Source organism: Typopeltis vanoorti, chromosome 2, assembly GCF_054136105.1.
Source record: "Typopeltis vanoorti isolate ZY-2024b chromosome 2, IOZ_Tvanoo_1.0, whole genome shotgun sequence".
Classification (NCBI taxonomy): Eukaryota; Metazoa; Arthropoda; class Arachnida; order Uropygi; family Thelyphonidae; genus Typopeltis; species Typopeltis vanoorti.
In genome coordinates this window covers 145,774,803-145,794,214 of record NC_143550.1, presented here as the reverse complement: position 1 = coordinate 145,794,214, position 19,412 = coordinate 145,774,803, and the positions used below count along the sequence as shown (strand labels likewise).

At 34.3% G+C, this 19,412-nt stretch overlaps 1 protein-coding gene across 2 annotated transcripts in view; it reads left to right on the top strand.

Annotated features, from left to right (window-relative positions):
- Positions 1–19,026, top strand: part of LOC150109502 (NEDD8 ultimate buster 1-like) — a 261,500-nt gene extending 242,474 nt beyond the window's left edge. For both annotated transcript variants that reach the window (XM_090408663.1, XM_090408656.1), the window contains exon 18: positions 18,888–19,026. The gene's annotated coding sequence lies outside the window, so the exon portion shown is untranslated. The remainder of the gene's footprint in view (positions 1–18,887) is intronic.
- Positions 19,027–19,412: the final 386 nt, after the last annotated feature.

Sequence of the window (19,412 nt, the reverse complement as noted above, 5' to 3'; positions counted from 1 at the left end):
AGAAGAATTGTGGAAGAGAAGCTTGGTGAAGAACAAGATGGATTCAGGCCAAATAGAGGCTGTCAGAATGAGATCTTCACTTTAAGAGAAATAGTTGAGAAGTCGTAGGAATATAACAACGATCTGTATTTAAGTTTTGTTGATCTGGAAAAAGCATATGAAAAGGTGTCAAGAGAGAAGCTATTCAAAACGCTTGAGTTGTGTGGTGTCAGTGGGGCATTATATCAAGCAATACTTAGTCTTTATTTGTGTTGTAAGTCAGCAGTTAGAATTGAAGGAAGCACAGGAAGATGGTTTAATGTTAAATCTGGTGTGAGACAAGGATGTACATTATCCCATATTTTATTCATTATCTATATGAATCACATTATGAAGGAAAATGGTATTAAACCTGATATCAAAATTGGAGATGTTAATGTTAGCTCTTTGCTTTAGATTCTTATGCAGACGATGTTATACTTTTAAATAAATCCACTACATGTCTGCAAGATTCCCTGACTAAATTGAATAACTGTTGTAATAGTCATGGTATGAAGATCGATCATAACAAGACAAAGACAATGATAATAGGCAGACGCATTGAAAATATCAACTGCATTATGAATTAAGAATCTGCAGAACAAGTAAAACATTTCAGCCAATTAGGCACGATTATTAGTGAAGACGGTAAATTAAAAATGGAAATAGAAAACAGAATCATCAAATCTGGTATGGTAGGAAGTCAGTTTAATAAATTCATATGGAATAAAAGAGAAATTAGTTTAACACTAAATTAGTTGTATACAAGACAGTGTTCAAACCAGTTTTAACTTATGGATCTGAGAGCTGGGTCAGAAGTAAAACACTTGACCAAAGACTAGAAACTGCAGATATGAGAGTCCTGAGAAAGATAAGGGCACGAACAGATGGCATCAATGACAATTTCATATTAAAAACGAGATTATTAGGAAAGAACTTGACATTGTCAGCATCCAGGAATGTGTTAGCACAGCTAATATCAGGTGTATGGTCATGGTCACTTAAACATTGTGCAAGGAAAGATTAGCAAAACAAGTGTTCTTTGCCGAGTCATAGGAAAACGACCAAGAGGAAGACCAAGATATAGGTGGATTGATATGGTAAAAAGTGCCTTAGACGATTGGCTCTTTATATTTAAGAAATATAAGATCTGATAATGTTGAAGTCTTGACAAGTAACAGACTGATTTGGAGGAAAATTGTAGATAGGAAGTTAGTAATGATGTAAATTTTTCATGTAGTTCTATCATATCCTGTACACTCTTAAAGGTACATGACAGGAATTTGATGATGATGAAAACCCACATTCACAAAGGTAAGTAGTTGCAAATCCCAACAGAAATTTTACAGCTTTTTCTGAGATCATTGGATATTCATTTCTTCTTGCCAATCAGAAGTCTGTTAAATCCATCCTCTTGATCATTTTCCTGAGACTACCGTCTCAGGAGAGCTCGATCAGTTCATCTTTCTCGGAAGGAGTTAACATTTCTGGCAAGATGTAATCAATGGAAAATGGCTCAAGGAGCATGTATTTCAGTATCGATTTCTTTAATGATGAAGCCATATTTTTCCTAAGAGCTGCAGTTTTATCCTGTACCAAAAATAAGGAAGTACGTACACCCTGCAAGCTCATGTTCAGCTGGTTGAGGTGGCAAAATAAATCTGTCAGGTAAGCCAACCAGGCAAGCCACAGTTCATCAGTGAAATAATTCAAGTCTGAGGAGTTGTCAGAACGAAAAATCTGCAATTCTTAACGAATTGCAGATTTTTAAACAGGCAGCTCAATACATTTCCCCCTCGACAGCTACCTAACTTCGGTGTGAAGTAAAAGAGAATCATGTTGCACCCATTTCATTGCACAAAATGGAAAATAGTGGTGAATTTATAGCTCTGGACTTAATGAAGTTAACAATTCTCACACTTTCATTCAAAACTGTTTTCAGAGCGACAGGCATATTTCTTGAGGCTAAAGCCTCGCAATGAATGCTACAATGTACAAATTTTGTTTGTGAGCTACTTCTTTAATTTTTGCAACAACGCCACTGTGTTTCCCAACCATTGCACGTGCTCCATCAGAAAAAACACCAACACATTTATTCCATTCTGTATCATTCATTTTCATAAATTGGTTTAATTTCGAAAATATTTCATTTGAGCTTGTTCGAGCAGGTAGTAGTTCACAAAACAAGAACTCTTCCTTCACTGTTTTCCCATCTATAAATCATATATATACGTAAGAAGATTGGCCATGCTGGTAATGTCAGTAGTTTCATCCAGTTGTATGGAAAAATGTTTACTAGCCAGAACTTTTTCTATTAACTGCTCCTTAACATTTGAAGACAAATCTGAAATTCTTCGTGATACTGTGTCATTGGATAATGGAATAATTTCAAGTTGTTTTTCTGCCTTTTCCCCAAAATTATTCTAACCATATCTGTAACTGCTGGTAATATTAATGATTTTCCGATGGTGTGAGGTTTTCCTGCCTTAGCTATTCTTAAACTGACTTCATAAGATGCCCCCAGAACCTTCGTGTTAAATCCTGAAAATTAGGATATTTGTTTTTATTTTGCTGACAAATCGTCCAGTTTTCTCTGGAAAGCTGAAGGTAAAAATTCCAGTTCTAGCATTGAAAAGTCACTGAAAAGCCCCATCGAGTTGTTCCTGAAACACAAAGATTTTGAGTCCATTTCTGACAGAAAGAATGAAGATAGCATAACCCCTACATTGGCGTATAGACAGCCAAAATAGATGAGAAATATCCAGACAAACAACGTGGTGCAGAACGACGCGGAAAAAAGTCGGTAAGGTGCTATTGCTCTAATTTTGTGTGAATGTTCATTAGAAGAAAGAAGATTGTTTACGATTGTGAAATTAAGAACTTTATAGTAAGGAACTCTGTGGACAACCACTATTTAGAAAGTTAACCTCGTTTGTGAGTAACTAGAATTGTTTAGGAGAGATCGTTTGTAACTTGTATGTGATAGGATTAACTTGATGCGATATGAAAGGTAGAATTAAGTGTCTCAGTAACATTCGAATGGTGATAGTTTGTTCTTACGAGTAATACTGCTAGAAAGAATTTAGCTTAACTTATTATCATTTGATTTATATTCCAATGTGTAATTACTGTGTTTAGCATGCCTTATAAGTTTTAATTAGTTCGAATGTGTTAATCTCTTAGTTCGAGTTTATTTAGTATTGAACATAATTAATTAGTTCGAATGTGTTAATCTCTTAGTTCGAGTTTATTTAGTATTCAACATAATTAAGTGTATGAGTTTGTATTGTGTTTTAGATATTCCAATAAACATGTCATATTTTCCTGAACCTGTGTCATGCCTGATTACAATTCCAAATTACCACTTATAAAAATAGAACCTATTTTGGCAGGAAGGATTTAGAGAGTGGATATAAAATATAGATTTAGGTCACGACTGCAATAATCTGAATCTATACGGCAGTTAAAATAAGATTTTGTGTAGGTAATCTTCAGACTCTAGTATTGTATCCCTGAGCAAGGATCTTTTCTGCTATAGGATACCGGCTGGCACAGCAAAATATAAATTTGCCAGTATCCGAAGAGGAAACAATCCCAGATATAAAAATAAGATATTTAACAATAGAGCAGCTGGTAGGATTTTGATAGAAGAAGGTTTAAAGAAGAAAGGATAGATTTAAACAACAAATTGAGAATAAAGATATAAAAAGTAGAAAAAAAATCGATAGAACAACTTTTTAACAAAGGGAAAGCTTCATCGAATGTTTTGATAGCGTTTCATAACAATTCACATACTGGTGAACAGGTGCGGTTTCTTCTCCAATATATGTGAAACCATATGATAAATAACTAAGATTGTATTTACGTTGTGCTGTATGGGGATTTTTGTTGCATTCTTGTACAGCAATATCCTCCGTCGGTTGGTTAGGATTGGAGGTAGTGGCTTCTGGCAGAGAAGAATTGTTTCCCCCTACTTACACTCGTTTCTCCCTTCAATCTTTTTGAGGACCCACTCGTTAACCACTTTATTCATGTTCCGGTTTCTATCCTCTGGCACAAACTACATATAAATGTGACAATTTCACAAATAAAATCTCGCATTCAAAAACAGTAATCTAACACAACTACTTTCTTAACTGTAACTGCTGCTCGCAGCTAAACAAACGACAACGGACAAACTGTTTCCCATTGTTGTCCGATCAAATATATTCAAGTTACTTTCTGTCATTGTCATTTGATTAATACTTATTAAATTCAAATTGAACTTCCGTATTATTTTTGTATATTATTATACAAAAGTTTTTAATGATAATGTAAAATCTATTTGTTTTCATTTAGTTGCATGAAATATTTTTAGTAGAACTGTTAAATATTTGTGCATACATTTTTAATTCTCAACTCGTTGCGAGTAAAAAAAAAATATGTTAATTTACCCTTTTATTTTATACTCTGTTTTCGTACCACCCGGCAGTGGCTTACGTACCATTGGTAGTACGTGAGCCACTTAGTTGAGAATTGCTTAATCAACTAAGTGGTTGAGTGGATTCTCAACCACTTAGTTGAGAATCCCTGCTCTATATATAATCTTCAAAACAAATTAGGATTATTGCACATAATAATGCACTTGTTATCAGCCCTTCTTCTTTTAATAAGGAAAAGTGTAATTCATACAAAAAAAAAAAATGGTTTTCAAATGTTTTTTCTGGTTTTATTAGAAGTCTAATAGACTGGTATTTCAGATTAATGATGAACTAATAAAAGTAACTCATCATAGCTGCTTAGAGCAGTGCTTCCCAAACTTCTGGATGTCAGGGCCCCCTTTGCAAAAATGAAAATATTTCACAGGCCCTCCTCGAAAAAAATCGTAATAGAGAGATATATTATTATAATATTTATTGTATTTATATTCAATACAAAACATACACAGCGAATATTGCAAAAATCAAATGCATATATTACAATTTTTGCCTCTTACCATTTGGTTCTGCAGACGATGCAGGCTGTTCTGGTAAAATATGAAATACTGTCCTTTTTTTTTTTTGAGTCTGTTTCTGCTTCTGATTATTCGAGAGAATTTTTTTTATTTTTTATCAGTCACTTATCCATCTCAGGATTAAATATTTTAACGTAGAATAGATCAAATAATATCACCACTTACCGATACTGGCACACCACAGACTGATAACATGAAATTAGTGAATATTACCTGAATAAGGGAATCCCCAGACCAGGAACATTTTTCTCTTTTGTGACTTTTCTCCCTTTAAGTTAATTAAGCCTAACGCGAAACAGACAGCAAAGGCAGGTTATTAAAACGTGCATATGATTGGTGCGGTATTAACAAAAGATCGCGCAACCGAAAGATAAAAGCATAGCTGACAATTGAGTTGAAATGCTAACTCTCTTCAACCGAATTCCATATGTGAAACTGCCATAACATTCATTATATATATATATTACTTAGTTTTAACACTTTTACGAATTTTAACATGTTCGGTTGAATTTTATTGCTGCCTTGAGAAATCGAACTCGCACACATCTAATTAATAACAATAGTTTTTAGTTAGATACTGTGTTTGCCCATGCACATATGGTTTTGTTTCAGTCTATACAGCATAGTTTCTGTATAGAAACTATGCTGTATAGACTGAATCACATGTTCCGTGAGGGGACATGTGATTCATTAATTAGTGTGTTTTTATCCCAGTTGTCTCTAATTGCGCTATTTGTTGAGAAATATATTACACAGACTCTTCATACCTTATTCACTGGCATAATAAAAGTACTTGTTTTTATTGCCTCTGCAGTATAGTGGCTGTTAGGGATGGGTGTTGTTTACCACTGCAAGCGAGTTACTATCTCTCCACATGAACTTGTTTAAGCTTTTTTTCATGTGTGAAGTATATGCGAAACTTTTATTGGTAACAGAAAACTAGCTCGGATGACAGTGATAATATAAAATGAGTTTTGATATGTATATAAAGTCAATATCAACAGTCCCTGATTACGAATGCGTGATGAAAGGGACAGGAAGATTTGGAGCTTCCCTGGTGAGCATTCGAAGTAAATACAATTAACCACTGCTTTGAAATGAAACATATGAATAAGCAATATTTACTAATATTCATTAAGCGCCGAAATACGCAGGAAGCAAAGTTTGTGAACCAACACCAATGTGTGAATTTTTCCATTAAAATATAAAAAATAACAAAAAAAAATAATAATAAAAGTTAAATACATTTCTTTTAAAATAAAAAAATCTACTTAGTCTTAAAACATTTTAAATTTGTTTTCATTATTTCACGGCCCCCCTCAACAAAACCTACGGCCCACAGTTTGGGAAGCGCTGGCTTAGAGCACTTTTAGTAGTGTGGGAAATAACTAAATAAATAAAAGAATTACAAGGCTAGTTAGCATGGTGGAGCCATGAAGAACTGAAATCTTCTATCAGTCATGTTTTTTTATGTAAGGTAGAGTGATAAAGAATTTATATCCTATTTACACAGTTCATATCCTAGAATTAGTTTGACTCTTGGAACTAGAAGATAAGACAACACGATGTTCCTTTTTTATGAAGGCATTAATCTCCAATAAAACAAGTCTGCATATGCAATATATAGGGAAAAAAATTAGCATAGAGAGATACCACTGTGTCATGACATACACCACTTAGTGCCCTGAGAGTCGGAGCATATATGCTATATCAAGTAATGATATGACAAACCAGGAATTGAATATTTAAAGGATATCATAATTAAAAAGAATGCAAAACCAGCATTAACATCTTGCAGTAAACACAGAGAGGCATCCAGTAGTTAAAAAAAACTAACTGCCGAGGTGCTATCACTTGATGAGTGATAGCACCTCGATGATGATGAGACCTTTAATGTACCTTACATTAAAGATTTGATTAGAATAAGAGTCTTGGAGGCAACTGATTTATTATTTCAACAACACAACATAGAACACAGAAGATGCCTTCAGGCCTCTAAACAAAGTATCCACCAATTTTTTTGTGATTTCCCAAGCTAACTTCATCTACCAATAAAAGAAGCCAAGAGTTTGTGACATACTGTGGTTACCAAATTGTTATGTAGGCCAGACAGGCTGGTTGAGTATATCAGAAATGTACAACTAGTTAGAGACATAGTTGTTATTGTTATGTAACACCTCCAGGGAGCCCAAAAGCTCACTGAGGGAGAGCACCTACTCTACAGCTCTGTCCACTCAATCCATCAACTGCAACGAACCACAACTACACCAACGCCATCTACCACCACTAGTATTTTCAGAGACAATCATAAACATCTATGCCCACGGTGGAATTCAAACCTGCAGTGTTTTGGATAGAGAATGAATACGCTAACCGCTCGGCCAACCAGGGTGGCAGATTTACACATTTGTTATACTTGACAAGAAATTATATCCTCCTTTCGATCCTTAAAGTATCTTCGTGACTAGTGTACTTGTATATAAGGCTGTTGACTTCACATTAATTGCTTCAGTATAGCATAATACAAAGGCATTATGGGATGGGCCACTACCAAGAATAATTTCAATCTCTCATCAGTGGGAATGATATCCAGGAAGATACCAAGTTTGAATCAATGCAGAATTCTTATATTTTCAATATACAAGCAGTAAAATGGTGTATTATTATATTTTTAAATGCTGAGGATCAGAGATAGTTGTAGGAAGTTTTAGCACTGGCTTATATAGTTTATTATACTTGACAAGAAATTATATTATTATTTTAATCCTTTACCCGAGCATAAACATAAAGTTTGTGTGTGAAATATCTTCACAAGTCTACTTGTATATACAGGCTCTTGACTTTACATCACTTGCCTCAGAATTCTGCTTTGGTTTAACCTTGGTATGTTCCTGGGCATGGCTCGCATTGATGAGACCTTAATAATGGTCAAAACCAGTATAGCTAGTGACTCTTCCATGATATTTTTGGTTTATGCGATACTGAAGCAATTGTTATGAAATCAGTAGCTTCTGTATACAAACTAGACTAGTCCAAGCATTAAAACGAATATAATTTCTTGCCAAGTAATTATATTACTTGACACCTCCCTTAGTTTGGTGGAGATGTACCCATAAAAATATGTATAAAAAAAGATATTACACAAAGGGAGGCAGTGTAATCTATGGAACAGATTGCTCTCTTTTAGATACAATCATACTGAAGGAAGCAATTTCTGAGTGCATCACCCAAATGTGAGAAAAATATTCTAGGGTTCAACAGACTTGGGAGTTATAGCCAACACAGGAGAGAAGTAGTGTTTTGAATGTAAAAAGAATTCCAGTTTACCCAGAGGCTTAGGAGACTATGGATGTGATGTTCATATAGTCTGGATGTAAAAGTCAGTCTAAGAAGAGAAAATGAGACTGATCTTGACTGGTGAACAGAATATTATCAAAAAGAGGAACTGAAACAATATTTCTTCCAGAGAATTGTTTTTGGTAGCATTCAAATTCACTAGATTCCTTCATCCTCATTGGGAATATAGTGAAAAGATCAGTTTTAAGGAATTAGTTATAGATCTTGAAACTTGAGCACTACTAAGTTTCTCAAAAAAAAAAGGGGAGGGTGGATAATAATACTGTGATCAGCAAATGGATGGAATTTGAGAAACCATTCACCATTACATGGAATGAATAACTAGAGAGGAAGCTTGCAGTCCATTCACAAAATGCAGGAGGGTGACCATAAGGCAGGGGTTCCCAACCCTATTCCCGTGGGCACCGTGGCGCCCGTCAACCAATTTGTGTGTGCCGTATAGTTTGAAATAATCACACAGCAATTCACGGCATGCTATATGACATGCGTTAATGACACATGATGAGTATTAAACGCATACAATGTAAAGTAGACGTGCATTCGAAGTTGTTCATTCCAGTTTAAGAACTAGAATATCATCATATTCTCCTAATTATGAAGCACTAGCCAATGAAATGCAATGCCAAAGATCACACTAACTTACATATATATATATATATTTAAATTTTTATATAATGTAAACTTTTAAGTAATAAAAGATTTGATTATAATGTAAACTTGAATTCATTTAACAAATGAATTCAAAAAATTTGCTTGAAAAAGTAGATGGTGCCCGTCGCCCTACCGGTATTTTAGTATGTGCTCTAGGAAACAAAAAGGTTGGGAACCCCTGCCATAAGGTAATGATGCCAGACTCAGTTAAATGCCTTGGAAATATCAAGAGCAAATGCATAAGCTTCTCCAAACTTTTTTGTAGCTTGTACCCCACAATGGATAAGGGAAACTAGATCTGCCATGAAACAAGAGTGGTAGAATTCAGATTGGTTATCACTAATTAATTGATTGCTCTTCAGGTAGAGAAGTTGGCCATTAATTACTTCTGAAGCTTATTGAGCTAAGCAGTGGTGCTATTTTTGAGAGAAACTTGTGACATGAAATTAAGAATTATTTACATGTTAGCACAAGAAAAGTATATTTAATATGTTGCCAGATATTTCAGGTTGAAAATAAACTATCATCAGTGGCTAGACAGAAAACAGTTTTTTACAAGGTATAATACAACAATTGATCATTAAAAATTAGAACGAGCCACGTGATGTTATATCATTAATTACGATACCATTTCACTGAAGACAGGTAAACATAAGAGTGAAGAATAGTGACATGTATAATTTACTGTCATACAAAAAACTTAATTTATAAAATCATACTAAAGATCATTAGACAGATCTAGTATCTAGAAGGTCTTCATTAAAAAAATAATAATCAATGTGTTATTCTGATCATAATTTCCCATATTTTTGACATAGATAGACAGTCATTACGATTCAGGTTAGGGCAGTGAAGTAAGCCCTTAGCATCATCAAATTCCTGCCATGTACCCTCAAGGGATGTACAGGATGTGGTAGTACTACATGAAAATTTACATCATTACTAACTTCCTATCTACAATTTTCCTCCAAATCAGTCTGTTACTTGTCAAGACTCCAACATTATCAGATCTTATATTTCTATCGTCTAAGGCACTTTGTACCATATCAATCCACATATATCTTGGTCTTCCTCGCCCATTCTGTTTAAGTGAATATACCACATGAGATTAGCTCTGCTAGCGCATTCCTGGATGCTGACAATGTTAGGTTCTTTCCTAATATCCTTCTTTTTAATATGGTATTGCTATTGATGCCATCTGTTCATGCCTCTAATCTTTCTCAGGACTCTCATATCTGCGGTCTCTAGTCTTTGGTCAAGTGTTTTGCTTCTGACCCTGCTCTCAGATCCATAAGTTAAAGCTGGTTTGAACACTGTCTTGTATACAGCTAATTTAGTGTTCCGACTAATTTCTCTCTTATTCCATATGAATTTATTCAATTGACTTCCTACCATACCAGCTTTGTTGATTCTGTTGTCTATTTCCATATTTAATTTACAATCTTCACTAAAAATCGTGCCTAAGTAGCTGAAATGTTTTACTTGTTCCACAGGTTCTCCATTCACAACGCAGTTGACATTTTCAACGATTCTGCCTATTTTCATCGTCTTTGTCTTTTTATTGCTGACCTTCATACCATATCTACTACAACAGTTATTCAATTTAGTTAGGGAATCTTGCAGACTTGTAGCAGATTTATTTAGAAGTATAACATCATTTGCATAAAGCAAAGAGCTGACATTAACATCTCCAATTTTGATATCATGTTTAATACCACTTTCCTTCATAATGTGATCCATATAGATAATGAATAACAGAGGAGATAATGTACATACTTGTCTCACACCAGATTTAACATTAAACCATCTTCCTGTACTTCCTTCAATTCTAACTGCTGACTTACAACTCAAATAAAGACTAAGTATTGCTTCATATAATGTCCCATTGACACTATATAACTGTAGCATATTGAATAGCTTCTATCTTGGCACCTTGTCATGTGCCTTTTCCAGATCGACAAAACTTAAATACAGATCTTTGTTATATTCCCATGATTTCCCAACTATTTGTCATAAAGTGAAGATCTGATCCTAACAGCTTCTATTTGGCCTGAATCTAGCTTGTTCTTCACCGAGCTTTTCTTCCGCAATTATTCTCAACCATTTTTCAAGTATACTTGCATAAATCTTACCAGGAACACTCAGTAGGGAAATACCTCTGTAATTCTCACATTCTGTTTTATTTCTCTTTTTATATATGGGTACTATGAGAGCTCTACTCCAATCATCGGGAATTCGTCCCTCTGTCCAGGCCTTCTGAAAACTATGCAGTGCAGCCACTGTAAGATTTTTATACCACCATACTTGAGCATTTCTGGTTAAATATCATCTACTCCTGCTGCCTTTCCCCATTTCAAGCTTTTCATGGCTTTTTCTACTTCAAGTATGGATGTGCATTCCTGACTGTATGCCTGTTGAATGTTTTTTTACCACTGTGCTATAATACTTGTTTCATTTAGCAATTTTTTGCAGTAATTATTCCATACTTCAAGGATATCTTTTTCTCCTGTTTTCATGTCACCTTTGTCATCTCTAACTCCTTTTACAGCACTCTTTCCTCCACATCTGAGCTTCTTCAACAACATCCTGAATATTTTGCCACCTTCTTGATATTTATTTTCTATTTTCTTGCCAAAGTTCTCCCATGACTTTTGTTTAGCTAGTTTTTACACAGTGTTTAGCTTTCTTACATTTTTTTCTGTGTTCTCTAAGAGCACAAGCTGACTTATTTGCAAGGAACGTTTGATATGCTTTCTTCTTTTCCTTCACTGCCTCTTTAACTTCCTGTGTCCACCATTTTTTTATCCTTGCAGACAACCTCACCACATACCTCTCTGGCTGAATCAATCAATGTTTTCTTCAAGGCTTGCCACTGAATCTCCAAGATTTGGATCCTGTTTTCAAACTCTTTCATTTTTGCTTTAATAATCTTTGTGTATTTTAGTCTACAGTTCACATCTGAGAGCTGCTCAACTTTTATTCGCTTTAAAACTTTCTTACATGTTATTCTTTCCAATATGAAATTCAGTTTTATCCTGCTCAAGACTTAATAGTGATCACTTCCAATTTCAAATTTTCTGTACACTCTGGTGTCCTGCACCAGGGAGAAAACATCACTATCATCAATAACAGTAAATGAGAATTTCTTATTCCTTGCCTCTTCTCTCCATGTGATTTTGTGCACATTTTTATGTTGGAAAATGGTGTTAGTAATAACCAGTCCATGTCCTGAGCAGAAATCCAACAGGAGTTTGCTATTATTATTAGCTTTGCTCTTTTCTCCAAATTTTCCCATATATTTTTGTATGTCTGACAATGATTTCCTACTCTGCTATTTAGATCGCCAGTTCTAGTTCCCCAATTCTCATATTTGCCCACATCACTCTACTTGAGACTTCCTGCCATTCAAGATTAGCCTTGTATTTAGTGTTGAATACTATGGCTACTCCTTTTCCTTGATTGTCATTGCCTGAATATAACATTTTGTATTTATTGCTCAGAAAGATCTCACCGGTTTTTGTCTTTTTTGTTTCAGTCACCCCCTATTATGTCGATTTGGTACTTATCTAATTCCTCAGTTAGCTCCATTTCTTTGCTATTCAGGCTTCTTATGTTGATAGTACCAATCTTTAACTCTGGTGATGTTGAGTTGGGGTGTGTTTTCCGATTTGTTGCAGTAGCTGACTTTTCGCTGTTCACCCTTGTTCCCTGGCAAAAACAATGGGGGCCTTGTTTAAACGGGCGATGCCCCAGCTGGAATGAAATTTTGTCATATTGTACCATCATTTTGTGTTTTGGTTTAAGCCAATAAGAATACAGTTTGGTCAGCTAAATCCCAAATTGCCAGCCCATCCTCGTTCATTCGATATCTGGGTAGATACCCAACAGGGTGCACCACGAGAAAGTGAAGATTGGACATTAGGTCATCAGCCCTGGTCGGTTCTCCGCATTCCTTTAAAGGCTATGTGGAGGTCTCCTCTCAGTTATACAGCTTTGACCCTTAAGCATCCCCCCCCCCCAATCCCTCAGCACTCTCTTTAAATAGGCATTTGAATTTATACCGACATCTGTGTGGACGGCGAGTTTTGGACCATAGAACGTTGTGGTTTGTCTTTAATCCGTGTTGCGCCAATCCAGACTTATCGGATTTGTTGTGAAGAATATAAGATCGATGTTCTTGTAATCTTTTTTTTTTTTCTATAGAGTGTCCTGTTTGTCCAATGTAAGATAGACTGCAGCCACATGGAACTTGGTATACACCAGGAAGAGACATAGTTGAGCGTTTACCTTTGGATGAGGGAAAATAGGTGGATATTTTATTAATAGAAATATAAGTAGCTATTACATCATATTTCTTTAAAATTCTTGAAATTGGTTCTGAAATTCCGGAAATATATGGGATTGGAACTGGACATATTGATTCATTGTTGTTTTGGTTTGGCTTGTAGGAGTTGAACAGATGTCGTGTAATCCTTTTGGAGAATCCATTTAATTTCATGTATGTTTGATAGTAGAAATTTCTTTCTGTAAATTTAAGATGGGGAATAGAACAATTAGTTCTAGCTCGTCAAATTAAAATACATTTGATTCCTGTCTTTTGAGTGGGATGATGTGCAGATTGTTTGAGAATGTAACATCCAGTAAAATTGGATTTTCTGTAGACTGATTTAGTTAAATTTACTGATGGTGAGTAGATGAGAAAGATGTCTAAAAAGGATAATTTGTTGCCTCTTTCGATTTCCATGGTGAATTTGATACGAGGATATAAAGTACTGATTTTGGCTAAAAAGGAAGTAAAGAATCTCTGTATTGAGGCCATACTACAAAAATGTCATCTGTATATCTAACCGAAAAAGAAGGTTGAGGGTATATAGATGAAAAAAGGATGTCTTCTAAGTGCTCTAAATATAACTTAACTAGAACTGGGGAAAGTGGACTTCCCATGGCAGTTCCTTGTACTTGGTTGTAGAATTTGTTTTGACACGAAAAATATCCAGAGTGTATTACAAATCCGAATAATTGTACGATATCTTGTGGGAAGATGTCAGTAAGTAGTTGTAAAGTCTCTTTGAGAGGTACATTTGTGAATAAAGATTTTACATCGAAGCTCACCATAAGATCAGTAGGTTGTAAGGAGACATTTTTTAATTTGTTTAAGAAATCTGAAAAGTTTTTTTGATAAAAGAGGGAGGTTTCCTATATGTTATTTCAATAAGTTCGCTAAATATTTGACTATGCGGTAAGTAGGTGAATCTATACAGTCTACAATAGGATGGAGAGGAATGTCTGTTTTGTGGATTTTTGAAGACCATAAAACCTAGGTCTTGCAAAATGAATTTTTAACCCTTCTATGGTTTCTGCATCTAAACTTCTAACTTCATCTAGAAGGGAATTTAATTTCTTCAGTTGCCTGTTAGTTGGGTCATGATCCAGTTCTTGGTATGTTGAGTGATCTCGTAATAAAAGAATAATTTGAAGAATCCATAATTACTTTAGCTTTTTCCTTGTCTGCTTTAGTGATAACAAGGTGACTGTTGCTTCTTAGGGAATGTAGAGCTTTCTTTTCAGACAGAGATATGTTAGATGCAGGAAGCTTGGCTTTAAGTAGAGTGGATGCAACTTCTGGACAGAGTATTAGCGTTTTCACTGGAGAGGTGAAATAAGTTCCATTCGATGTTAAAAAGAAAATCTAAATATGGAATCTTTTTTTAGGGACTATAAAGAATTCATGTCCTTTTGAAAGGATAAGTGTTTCACTATCTGGAATATGGAGAGGCTTAATGTATTATTCAGATCAAACCTTGCTTCTAAACAAATTAAATTGGGACTACTCTCAAGGCTCAAAATGCTGCCTTGAGAGTAGTCCCTGTCTTATTTTCACTTTCTTGGAAAAGGTATTATTTATGCTAACTCGAATTGTTCTGTTTCTTAGAAAGTCATAAATCCAGTTTAGAACTTTCCCTTCTATTCCAATATGACAAAGTTTGGAAAAGAGTTTCTGCCTCCACACCTTGTCAAAGGCATTGCTAAAAATCTATAAAAGCTGCAGTGGTGGATTTGGTAGGTTTGATCTGAAAGTTATCTTGAATTGACTAGGTTAAGTAGAAAAGTTGATCAGTTATTGAGTGATTTTTTTTTCTAAAGGCAGCCTGAAAATGTGGTAGTATATTATTTTTGTTTAGATAGTAATTCAAACGTTGGGGTATCATTTTTTCCATCAATTTGCTGAGAATTGAGGTCATTGAAATTGGTTGGTACCTTCCTGGTTGGTCTTGAGGTTTGTTAGGCTTCAAAATGTGTCTTCCAGTCTTTTGTAGCTTTTCCTTGTTTTAGGTTATTGTTGTATAGGTGAAGTAGCCAATCTAGGGCTAGGGAAGAAAGGTGCTTGATCATAATTCCTTGTATGTTATCTGGTCCACATGATTTATTTATATCTAGTTTCTCCAAGGCATCTCTCAAGTCAGAGACTGCAAATGGATCCCAGAATAATTTTTTGTTGTTGTTATTTTGGTTTTTGTTTATTGTTTATGTAAACAATTTATGTTAGAACCAATGGCAGCTTGTATAAAAGCACTTCGACACTGCAGCACCCCCCCCCCCCCATGAAAAAATTAAAAAATTAAAATTTGTTTGTGTTTATAAATAATAACAATGCTTGCAACATTATATAAATGCAATACAACATGTTAAAGGTTACAGCTTATGTTTTGAAATTGATTGAATAGTTAATAATTGGAATTGTTCAATTAACGCTTTAGATATTCATTTGCACTTGCCACTGCACGTAACATGAATCTGACACTGCTCATTGAGCAGTGTCGCTAAAGGTAAATTGTATGCTTGTGTGCATTATTTCTGTGAGATATGAAACTTTTATTATTGGTGTGTTCGTGGTGAGAGCGAAATATTTTTGGTAAAATTTTATTCTGTTAAAATAACATATAATTATTTATTTATTATAGATACAAGGCTGAATTATGACAAGTGTCAGTGTTGAAAATATGAAAATTATATTTTCTCAATTATTGTTACCTGAAAAATTACCGTTACACAAAACAAATATGCTGCGATCTAATGCAGTGTCAGAGTTGTCACGCTCGGTCAGTTATGGCTAGACTCGCCAATATTTGTTTGCACTTGTCACTGCACGTAACAAGTGAATCCTACACTGCTCAACGAGCAGTGTCTCTACAGATAAATCATGCTTGCGCATGTTATTTCTGTGGGATATGAAACTTTTATTATTAGTGTGTGTTCGTGGTGAGAGTGAAATATTTTTGGTAAATCTTATTTTATTCTTTTACAATAACATAATTATTTATTTATTATAGATGGCTGAATTTTCAATTGAAAAAACATGATTTTGCAAATTACAAATTTTAATGGAAAGGTTATTGAAAAATTTTGTCAAGGCATAAATAGACGAATGGATTTTATTTTCAAATAATATTTTTAATAAAGCAAATTTTTTTAATATGTAAAATTACTTATTAATAAATTGGTTACTGATTAGGAAAAAATGAATTAGTTTTTCTTATTTTGCATATGCAACATCCCCACTTAAAGTTTTCACTGGCCACTGTTGGTTAGAACATTACTGAAAACTAGTCCAGCTTCCCTTCCTGCTAAATCTATGAAGTTAAAGAAGAGAAGCTAGTTTGAATTATGAACATTTTATGAAAATTTCAATTATAATCATAATTCTCTATATTTATTTAAGTATTTGTGGTCATCTCCAGCTGCTTTTCCACATGTCAGATTTTTCAAGACTTTTTCCACTTCACATATTAATATATATATATATATGTTCCTGATTGTATTTTCTTCGAATATTTTCCATCACTTTTCTGTCATTGATTATCCTGGCTATTATTCTTTATCCTGAGAATAATAGCCACAGAGCCTGCAGAACTGGTGGTTAAAATTAAACTGTTTAAAGTAGGAAAGAAAAAGCTAAGCTATTTATGGCAATGAAGCAGTCTCTTTTAAGCCTCATTGTTACAAAGGGTTTGCATTGCCATAAATAGCTTAGCTTTTTCTTTTCTACTTTAAGCAATTTTAAGAGCATCATGATTTTTTCAGAAATTTTACAGTATTAAAATAAATTGATTTGTACTGTGGATACACTGTGCATTTTTATGTAATAAAAACAGTTGTTATTCAGCATCAATTTGCATTTCAGTTCCAAACTTATTGAACCAACTTATGCTCCTCCTACATTCCATCTATCTTCGTTCTTTGGAACAGCTGTTCAAGAAAAATATATAGATTCCCTCTTTCTTCTTAACTACTCATACAAGGCACTGGTGTACCATAGTTTCACAACCTCATATACAGGGTGTTCGGGATAAATTTGACAGTTTCGTAAGGAAAAAGAAAATCTTCTTTGTATCTATTAAATTTAATGAATTGACAAAAAAACATTACAGGCAGAGTTAATTACAATACTATCAACAAGATTTACTCAAAATAACCACCATTAGCATCGATCACAGCTTCAATTCTGCTTCGGAACCTCGAACAAGCTGATGCTACAGTCTCCCTGGGAAGGGCCGCAAAAACTGTTTTAATTTTATCCATTAACTGGGCTTTTGTATTACTGGAAGTGCGATTGGTGTCTTTTTCAACTGCGCCCCATACAAAATAATCCATGGGGTTAAGGTCTGGGGAGTTTGGAGGCCAAACATTTGGACTGGTGAAGTCGTAGAAATTTTCAGACAACCATTTTTGACTTTTCCCAGAGGTGTGGCAAGGGGCCGAATCCTGCTGCCATACATACGGCCTACCATTGGCTACCCTTGTTATCCAGGGCTTGACTACAGTTAGCAACTCCACGAACAAAGCCCGAATTCCAATGCCAGGGTTCTTCAACACCTGTTCCTGCAGATTTGCGAGGAATTCTGCTGTACGAACGCAATCAGATCGTCTGCTAGGGATCTTTCTTCTTGCTACATCCTCGTAGTCACCATTGCAAGTCTCTAGTTCATTCCTGATTGTTTTTACTGTATTCAGGGAGCATTGGGCAGCAGTCGTAATATCCTTATTTTGATGGCGGGCACGAATCATCATGATACAAGTTATTCTCTTCCATGATTCAGGTGGGTTCCAGCTATCCATCCTTTCTGACATCTTGTATATGAATGAAGAAGGGTCCAAACTTTTAAATGAAGAGAAGTGTGTGTTAATACATGTAACTTACGGAAAAATATAATTAATTATAAATATGTCAAATTTATCCCGAACACCCTGTATGTGAAGGGTTAATTTTTTTTTAATAAAAAAAAAAAATATATCAGCTCAATAATATTTAGTTTCATTCCATAGTAGTGTTGGTTTTTCTTGATTGAGGTTCTTTACTTTCATTTTTTGCTCATGCAGAGGGGGAAAAAAAAACAGTTTCTGTATTCATATAGTTTTCAGTTACATTTAACACACTTTGAAGATCTGGTTAAGGATATTGCCATCATCAGCTGTGATTGGCATAGGGAAAGTTATTGAACTATAAAACTTAGTCACAGTCATTTTGCAAACCTCTTGGAGTCTGTGAATCATTTGCCAGAAACAAAGATTTTGCATATTTCTTCCATTCAAATGGACCGTTGGGTTTCACATAATTAAGGAATATGGCATCATATCTGCAGTAGAAATATTTAATATTATTTTCAGTAATCACATAGTTTTGATTTTGAATTTCTTCCTAGTCAGAATGGTTTATGCTGATTTTGTAAAAGCTTAGGTTTAATTATAGAAATTGTAGTTCAACTCTGATAAACATAATTTCCAGGATTTTCTAAGTATTGTAGTAATTTTTTATTTATGTTTTATTACTTTTAATTTAAGCTACCAAATTTATATTTGTGTTTTCTAGGTCATGAACTTCATTCATTGTTGAGGAATCTGCAGTATATGAGGTGAAGTGTATATTTAAGGATGAATGTGACGTGTGCCTTCTGCATTCTTTCGTGTAGATAATTTTTAAAGTTGAAATAAACGTTTTTTTGGTTTTTTTTTTTTTTTCAGTTTCATTTATTAAAATTATTTTTAAGAGCATGTATTTCCAATAATAAATCTATAATTCTACAAGACTCGAGATACATATGACATTTTTAAAATTTCACATAATATAGGAAAAAAAACTGGTGATTCATTTGGCATATCCTTTTAACTGACATGAAAAATTCAAAAACAGTCTGCTGTATTTTTTTTTCACTGTAGCTAGCATGCACTCAGTTTTTAAAGAATAAAATTTTTCATTTATAATTTTGTATTTGATATGTAGATTGTCCTAATTATATAGGTTTCATAATTGGGGGGGTGTTATATAATACACCCTCTGATTCGGTAAATGATGTGATTATGTAAGATGTAGATTTTGTGGTCTAATAAAGGAAAT